Genomic DNA, 8,860 nt, shown 5'->3' with positions numbered 1-8,860 from the left:
TCGTATCTTGGTCTTTAGGTTTGAGCTAAATATAGCGAGAAGGTGAAATTTTTCGCTTTGTTCAAATGTCTTAACGTCCCGGGTGTTGATCCAACACACGACCTTCTTTGAATGTTTCAAATAAAAAAAGTAGCACGAAAAAACTGTACAGTAAATTATACATTGATTTAAATGTCTAAACGAAGGTATTTTGTTATTGTAATTTATGTTTAAAATATAATTAAACTACTTTTTTGATATAGAAGAAAAAAAAATTTTTTGAAATAAGTAAATAATTAAGACCTTAGTAAGTCAGTGTTAATAAACTATATGCTTAAAATAATTGTTTGTGTTAATGTCGATAGTTAAACTACCTACTAAAAATACATATTTAAAGATTTTCTTTATAAAAAAATATTTAACATTATTTTCATAGAATTTAAATTTATAATAAAATTTCGAACCTGAGTCTTATTTTATTTACTTACACTGTAATACTTGTGATTCTGAATCACGCTATTGACATTTTCTATGTCAGTTACAATATATACAACTCAACACAACGTAATAAGCGGGATCAGCTACCTCGAGGGAAGTCAGTTGTTGTCAAGCTGGTCTAAATTGACAAATCATTCAGATGAAACTCGATAGAGTTTACCTTTAAACTATGCCAGATTCTGAAAACGGTTCTAATACTTTGAAACCTCGAAGGTGAGCCATGGCATGGCGTGTATTCGCCAACTCGATCCCTTTTTATTTCTTAAAAATATTACATTTTTGTATTGAATACTTAAATACAATCCAGTTAGTTTGTTTTGAAAATGACTGGAAATCTATACATATAATAAAATCGTAACTGATCGAAATCTGTACATAGAAGATATTTGAGAAAAAATATTACTGGGGGTATTTGTTAACGCAATTTGTATGTGTTTGTTTATCTGTTCGTTTGTTACCGCTAATCTCGGAAACGGCTTTACCGATTTGGATGCGGTTTTCACTGATGTACTGTAGTAAAGTCGGGGTAACATATTGTTTTATTAAAATTCTATCACAAATAAAAAAGCTATGCCAATTCGAAAAAATACATCTAAATATTTATCGTTAACCGTATAATACTCCTACTTTTGAGACTCAAAGTCATGCGAACGGGGTCGCGAGCACCAGATAGTTATTATTAAGATAACAATAATAGTCTTGTATATTCTCTCGTGCTCGGCGGTGAAGGAAAACATCGTGAGGAAACCTGCATGTGTCTAATTTCAACGAAATTCTGCAACATGTGTATTCTACAAACTTTCTCATCAAAGGGAGAGGAGACCTTAGCCCAGCAGTGGGAAAATTACAGGCTGCTAATGTATGTATGTATTGTAAAAATATAAAGATAATAAAATCGAAATTTTTAAGTTATATGTAGCATACTTTATTCAAGTAGATTTTTTACAAGGACTCCTGAATCGTCGTGTTACAGAATTGTATTAAAATGTAAACTATTATGAATTGTAGATTCTACCGACGATAACCGTCAAGAACGTATATACTCAGATAAGGACCATACTATGTATTTATTTAGAAATTTAACGCATATTCATACATACATAATGGACACGCATCATTGTCACTATGGTTTAAAAAATAATAATAATAGCAATTCCCCGTTTTTAGGAATTACTAATATTACAATTGACCCTTCCAACAAACCCAATAGCGCAGGTGGCGTAGCATAGGTGGCATGAAGATTATTGCGCTATTAAAGCTTAAATGTCTTGCGCTTATTTCTCGCATTTAATAACAGTTATTGGAAAAACAAAACCTCAAAGAAAAGGCCATTCGATAAACATACGAGTATATTATAATAGTTGGTACGACTACGATTGAACTTGCAACTTCTGAACAACTAGACCGCTTGGTATATTGATGTGGTCATATTCACGCAATAAGAGTTAAGAGTTAAAAAAACAATTTTAGTTTTTTTTATTAACGTTCAAAAAATTTTGAAAGTTCGTCAATTTTGTAGTTAGTAATATGTAAATTGGTCTTTAGTCTTCTGTTTATGAGGAAACTATTGTTGTAACAATTTATAACCTAAGAGGCTGAAATTGAGGATAAAAGTTTGCATTGAAAAAGGCCAGTAGGTGATAAAATAAAATCCATAGAGGAGAAAATATAAATAAAATATATTTAATTACCATACCTATCTAAACGTAATTATCACAAAACAGATTATTTATTGAACAGTACATAGATCTATACTGAAATATTAATTAGTATTAGGTTAATATTTTATATCAATATATTATATTATCTGTGTATTGATGCATCTGTCATTACGAGTGACACATTTCGCGGAGCGCGGGAAAATGTTATGTACGAATTGGCGCGCGGTGAAGACGAAATGTGACACAGCGAGCTGATGTTCAAAATATAATATATTAAAAATATATTACATTCGAAAATATAACAAATATATTAAAAAAAAACTCAAAAATGAAATCTATATGTATCGCTTACACGAAGTCGTTTCTTTTCCGATAAATATTTATAGTTTATAAAATGCTAGAGAATAATTAGTTCCTCGACCGTGTCACTTTCGAACTCTAAATGAAGTACGTTAATGAGTTTCAAAGTTATTTTAAATTGAAAGCGAACTTCAAAGTATTTGTTCGAAAACTGAACCTTGATTGGCATGAATATAACGGCGTCACGTCAAAGTAAGTTTTTACTTTAACTGGATTTCAAAGCTGTTTGATTGCTACACGTTAGGTCTGAAATAATTCAAAAAATGAGTTCAAGTTAATTAGAAACAGTCCGTGTTCCTTACTAGTAAGTGTTATTAGGTAACGACTGTGCCGTTAGTTTGTGGTATTTTTTACATAGGTATGCGGCCACCTTATGGTCAGTGATCACCACCGCCCATAGACCAGTGTCTACGGGCGGTGGTGATAGTTGATGCTCTATTAGAAATATTGACTCTGCCTTACACCGCCAATGCGCCACCAACTTCGGGTACTAAGATATTATGCCATCCTTCAAACCGGAACACAACAATACTTAGCATTGCCGTTTGGCGGTACAATATATATTTTTTTATTTTTTTTTATGGCATTGGTTGGCGGACGAGCTTATGGGCCACCTGATGGTAAGTGGTCACCACCGCCCATAGACAAAGGCGCTGTAAGAAATATTAACCATTCCTTACATCACCTATGCGCCACCAACCTTGGGAACTAAGATGTTATGTCCCTTGTGCCTGTGATTACACTGGCTCACTCACCCTTCTAACCGGAACACAACAATACAGTGTACTGTTATTTAGCGGTAGAATATCTGATGAGTGGGTGGTACGTACCCAGGAGGGCTTGCACAAAGCCCTTACACCAATTGCAAATGAAAAACAGTTACCCTTTATGCTACTAAAATTACTTGTCAGAATATATTCAATCACTGTTTCGGACTTTGAATTTGGATCTCATAATCCGTCGCTGCATACATCAGCCACTCACATAACGAGATAATTATGCCATTTAAAGAAGTCGTGAGCCATTGTATGTGCATAATGGACATAACAGCTCAGGTGCCAAGGTTGGTGGCGCGTTGTTTTTTCAAGCAACATTGTGCACGTTAAAATTTCCTACGGCACTAATGTGTTAAATTTGCTAGTCCACCTACGTATGCCATAATTGTAAGGACATGGTCTTAAATATGAAATAAAACGATTTTTAATAAGTTTTTTTATAAAATTTTATAAGAATCATAAATAATATTTTACTCGATGCGCAATGAAAATATATACCTATCCGATTGTCAATGTTGTGTGTCAAGACGAGTATCTGTCAAATGTTAATGTTGCCAGATTAACAAAATATTATTTTAATAAAATTATTGTACAATGTGACAGATACTCGTCTGTAGAATACAGATAATAATAATGAATATATTATTTAATATCGATTATTACAAAATAAAACAAACATATAATTTTTATTTTTTTTATGTAGAATAGATTAAAGCTTTACACTTATTGATCGTCAAACATTGATATTGGTTCGGAAAAAAACACCACAGATCTCACAAGAACCGGTGTAAAAATTCAGCGATATTTTTATTTTTCTTGGATAATTTAACTTGCAATAAAATTAAAATTATATTATATTTTTACTTCAAATAACCCGAAGATGATCGTTTAATACATATTATAAACAGCCTGGGAAAAAACGATCGCCCTTCCTTTTTGGGAGTTTCGTAACCTTCAGGATGAATAGATTCATTAAAATTTTATCTTAAAATTCAATAATTTGTACATTGTCCCATAAGAGTCACTAACCTCGTGTAATTGGGTAATAGACTCGAATTAATGGTATTATTTATATCAAATTATCAAAAAAAAGTAGAGAAATTGTAGTAAAAGGAGGAAAATAGCTCAACTGGACTTTTATTAAAAGGTTTCATAGGTACATTTGTTCTCTGGGTATTATCGCAATTTTGGAAAAAAAATCTAATGTTGATATATTATGTATTTGAATAGAATAATTCTATTTTTAGGGTTATAAGTGGAAATAGCTTTAAAAAATACTTATTATAAACAATGCTTTATAATTTTTAGTAAGTAAGTAAATAACACAACCGTTTATTAATAAAAGTTTAATAACATAAAAATGGTGGCTGATTACAAACAGAACAAGTAAAAACAATAAATGGCTCACGACACCGCTGACTATATGGAGCTCCGACCGTCACGACTGCCAACAAACCAAGGCGTTCCATGTGTTTTTTTAATGTCTGTGTGTAGTTTTGCTGTGGTCCTACTGGCCTTTAGAGTCTCCGGGCGACCCGTTCCATGTCGAATTACCATTCATTTTACGAGTATATTAACTATTTAACTAACAGGACTGTATTTTTAGATGTTGAAAAAGAGTAACTTAGTAAGTAACAGAGTTTCTTCTCGGTTCTTCTCAGTAGAATCTAATGACAATCCATAAGTGCTTGTAAAAGCCTACTTGAATAAAGTATATTTTGATTTTCATTTTATGGGAATTTGTAATAGGAATTTGTAGGTAGGTAGATCGAAAATAAGATGGGTATTTGTTATAAAAAAAATATATATATATAAAAGCCAAATACCATTCAATGATTAATCACGAAATCTCAGAAACTATATCACCTACAAACGACCCCAAGGCATACAAATATATATTTCTAACAAGCAAAAAGGTCGAATAATAATTCACTTAAGAACAATCGTCTCTAAAATCCTTTAAACCTTTACCTCTCAAAGTGTCAGTAAGTGTTTTCACGGTTCGTTATTTTGCCCGTTAAGTGCGTGAAGTTTTAAGAGCCGTGTCAAAACTTTCGCACAATAAATCTATTTTCATGTTACTCCTTTTAATCGTGTAAATAATTTCGCACGACAAAAAAAAAGTATTCTATGGACACACGGTTGGATCGAAGTTGCTTTCGTCATATATTATGTTTAATACATATACAATGTTAATGGTCACCGCCGCCCATAGACACTGGCCGCCTTACTCCGCCAATGCGCCACTAACTTTAGGACCGAAGATGTTATTCCCTTGTGCCTGTAGTTACACTTGCTCACTCACCTTTCAAACAAGTATTGCTGCTTGGCGGCAGAATTTCTGATGAGTGGGTGGTACCTACCCAGACGGGTTGCACAAAGCCCTATCACCAAGTGAAGAATAATTAAATTAAATGAAAAGAAATAAAGTTGTTAATATAAATGCAGTGTAAATTAAAACAATAAAAAAAGAGGGAATGAGAGGGTTAGAGAAAGGGAAGTCTTAGTATTATCGAATGAAACTCCTTCGGTTGAAATGAGAGTATAAATTCAAGGTTAAATTTATTCAGAGTGAATATGTGATGTTGGTCAATATACGGCTTTATAATCTAGGCATTAGATCAACGACATTCAATACATAATCATGAAATAACATAAGGTTTAATTTCACATGCACTTTTAGTAAATTAAAACACGTGCATCTAATAAGTTTTTATCACTTTTTTTTTTTATATGTGTACTGACATTAGTTGACATTTGCATCCAGCACCTCGCTGCCGAACATGGCGTTCATCACACTTAACAGCCAGAGATCTTCGCCGAATATCGCCACCAGAGCCTCTGGGTCACACTCGTGGCAAGACCGAGGCACGTCCATCTAAATTCTAAAATCTTTACTAAAATCATAAAATTTTCATAACTATTGAAGCTTTAAATACAAATTAATTTACCGTAGAATACAGTTATGGGTTGTAGGCTCTTCTAAATGGCGTCTGGTTCAGTACCACCCACGCGCGCGCCATTTATATTTAATTATTATATATTCTTGAGTTCACGTTCAAAGGGCGAGTGGTTCAATACTATTTTATATAATATTAGTTTTACGAGCCGAGATGGCCCAGTGGTTAGAACGATTAGATGATTTCGGGTTCAAACCCAGGCAGGCACCACTGAATTTTCATGTGCTTAATTTGTGTTTATAATTCATCTCGTGCTCGGCGGTGAAGGAAAACATCGTGAGGAAACCTGCATGTGTCTAATTTCAACGAAATTCTGCCACATGGGTATTCCACCAACCCGCATTGGAGTAGCGTGGTGGAATATGCTCCATACTTTCTCCTCAACGGGAGAGGAGGCCTTAGCCCAGCAGTGGGAAATTTACAGGCTGATTATGTATGTATTTATGTTTATGTTTACGCGTGCGAACTTCACCCGCTTGTAAGGTAAGCTTACGCATTATTTTCAATTTCAAATTCGAAGAGCTTGAAAGTATAATCCTTCATCTCCTAAAATTTACCCCCTCGAATGGATGAATTTAAAAAATAAGCAGCCTACGTGCTTCCCTAGCATTCGAACTTACTTCATACCAAGTTTATCAAAATCAGGTTAGCCGTGAAAGTAAAAGACATACAGACAGATCGAGTTACTTTCGCCATTATAATATAAGTATAGATTTCTCTCTCTAATGGTCTCTCTCTCTACTCTCTCTAATGGTCTAGTGGCTAGCTTATATCTGCAAATTTCAAGGTCCAAACCGAAATGTTTGTCATTGACTATTATTATTGGCATATTATAAAATTTAAACAAAAAAAATGACTTCAAATAATACTTTGAGGAAATAGATTATAAATAAAAATCGAAAGCCCTTAGAAAATTTCATCCCTTTATCATTTACATACTTTTGATAATGGTATAAAGTAATTTAAACAAAAAATACCAAACAGAATAAAAAATATACGAATACTGGTTGTTGTTAAGAAGAACATGTGGTTCATAAAAAAAGACTTCCGAAGTAATCAAAAATATTAAATAAAACCGGCCAAATGCGAGTAGGACTCGCGCACGAAGGGTTCCATTATCTATAAAAACGGCAAAAAAATCGTGTGCGTTGTATGGGAGCCCTCCTTAAATATTTATTTTATTATGTTTTTTTTAGTATTTTTTGTTATAGCGGTAACAGAAATACATCATCTGTCAAAATGTCAGGTGTCTAACTATCACGTTCCATCAGATACAGCCAGTGACAGACAGACAGACGGACGGACAAAAGAGTCTTAATAATAGGGTCCGTTTTTCTATTTGGCTACGGAACCCAAAAACAACAACCGCATTCCTTTTTTGAAATCGTTTAAAAACATGCTCTGATTAGTTTTTTTCTCGGCGATGAATTTTCTTGGAAAATGTAATGTATTCCGATTTATAAAGCTGATTGGTTTAATTTACTCCAGGTATAAAGCTTCGCTATTATAATTTCCTAGGTACGAATGGGAGTGATGACTCAGTGAACAAAACACGTGACTGTTGAAAGATGATTACGGGTTCAAATAAGAGCAAGGGGTCAGTTTTCATGTGCTAACATTTTTTTCTTAATTCATTTAAAAACAAAATGTTAGCACATGGCGGTTACCAAGTGTTGACCACTAAGTAAAATTAAATGTGTTAAAAAACGCTTAAGATATTCTAGCACAGCATCAATGAACGTAAGTCTAAAACATTGAGTCTCGTTTAAGATGTAATAACTTCCATCGACCAAGAAAAGGGCAAAATTTTTAATTTTCTCACGATCAGATATCAAATTCGTGTATCTTCTTTGGGATATTATTACCAACGATCGAAAAGTATAAGTAATTCGATAAAACCATAGGGAATGACATAGCTTGTACGAGTTTGATAGATCGGATATTAAGTTTTGTTTGACCTATTTTGGAGATCAGGTCAGAATTTACAATATTAATGTTATCATTAAACAATATGAACTTCCACTTTATTTATATGTCTGACTTACTTACATATGTGTCTATACTAATATTAGAAATGCGAAAGTAACTCAGGCAGTCTGTCTGGTATTCTTTCACGGCCAAACCACTTAGTGGTAGGGCTTTGTGCAAGCCCGTCTGGGTAAGTACCACCCACTCATCAGATATTCTACCGCCAAACAGAAATACTCAGTATTGTTGTGTTCCGGTTTGAAGGGTGAGTGAGCCAGTGTAACTACAGGCACAACGGACGTAACATCTTGGTTCCCAAGGTTGGTGGCGCATTGGTGATGTAAGGAATTGTTAATATTTCTTACAACGCCATTTTCTATGGGCGGTGGTGACCATTTACCATCAGGTGGCCCATTTGCTCGTCCGCCTACCGATATCATAAAAAAACGAATTTGATAAAATTTGGTATGAATCAAAATTGAACACCAATAAAGGACATAGACTACTTTTTTATGCCTTACTCCTAGCGATCAATCTTTAAAAGGGTAACGAAGCTGCGGATGCCAACTAGTTACCAATTCATATAGTAATATTTTAATTTAAAATAAGTAAAGATATCAGCTCAAATTGAATGATTCCTAAAAAATACGTCTGAAAA

The sequence above is a fragment of the Vanessa tameamea genome, chromosome 25, assembly GCF_037043105.1.
Source record: "Vanessa tameamea isolate UH-Manoa-2023 chromosome 25, ilVanTame1 primary haplotype, whole genome shotgun sequence".
NCBI classification, from domain to species: domain Eukaryota; kingdom Metazoa; phylum Arthropoda; class Insecta; order Lepidoptera; family Nymphalidae; genus Vanessa; species Vanessa tameamea.
Note: the sequence above shows the minus strand (reverse complement) of the source record.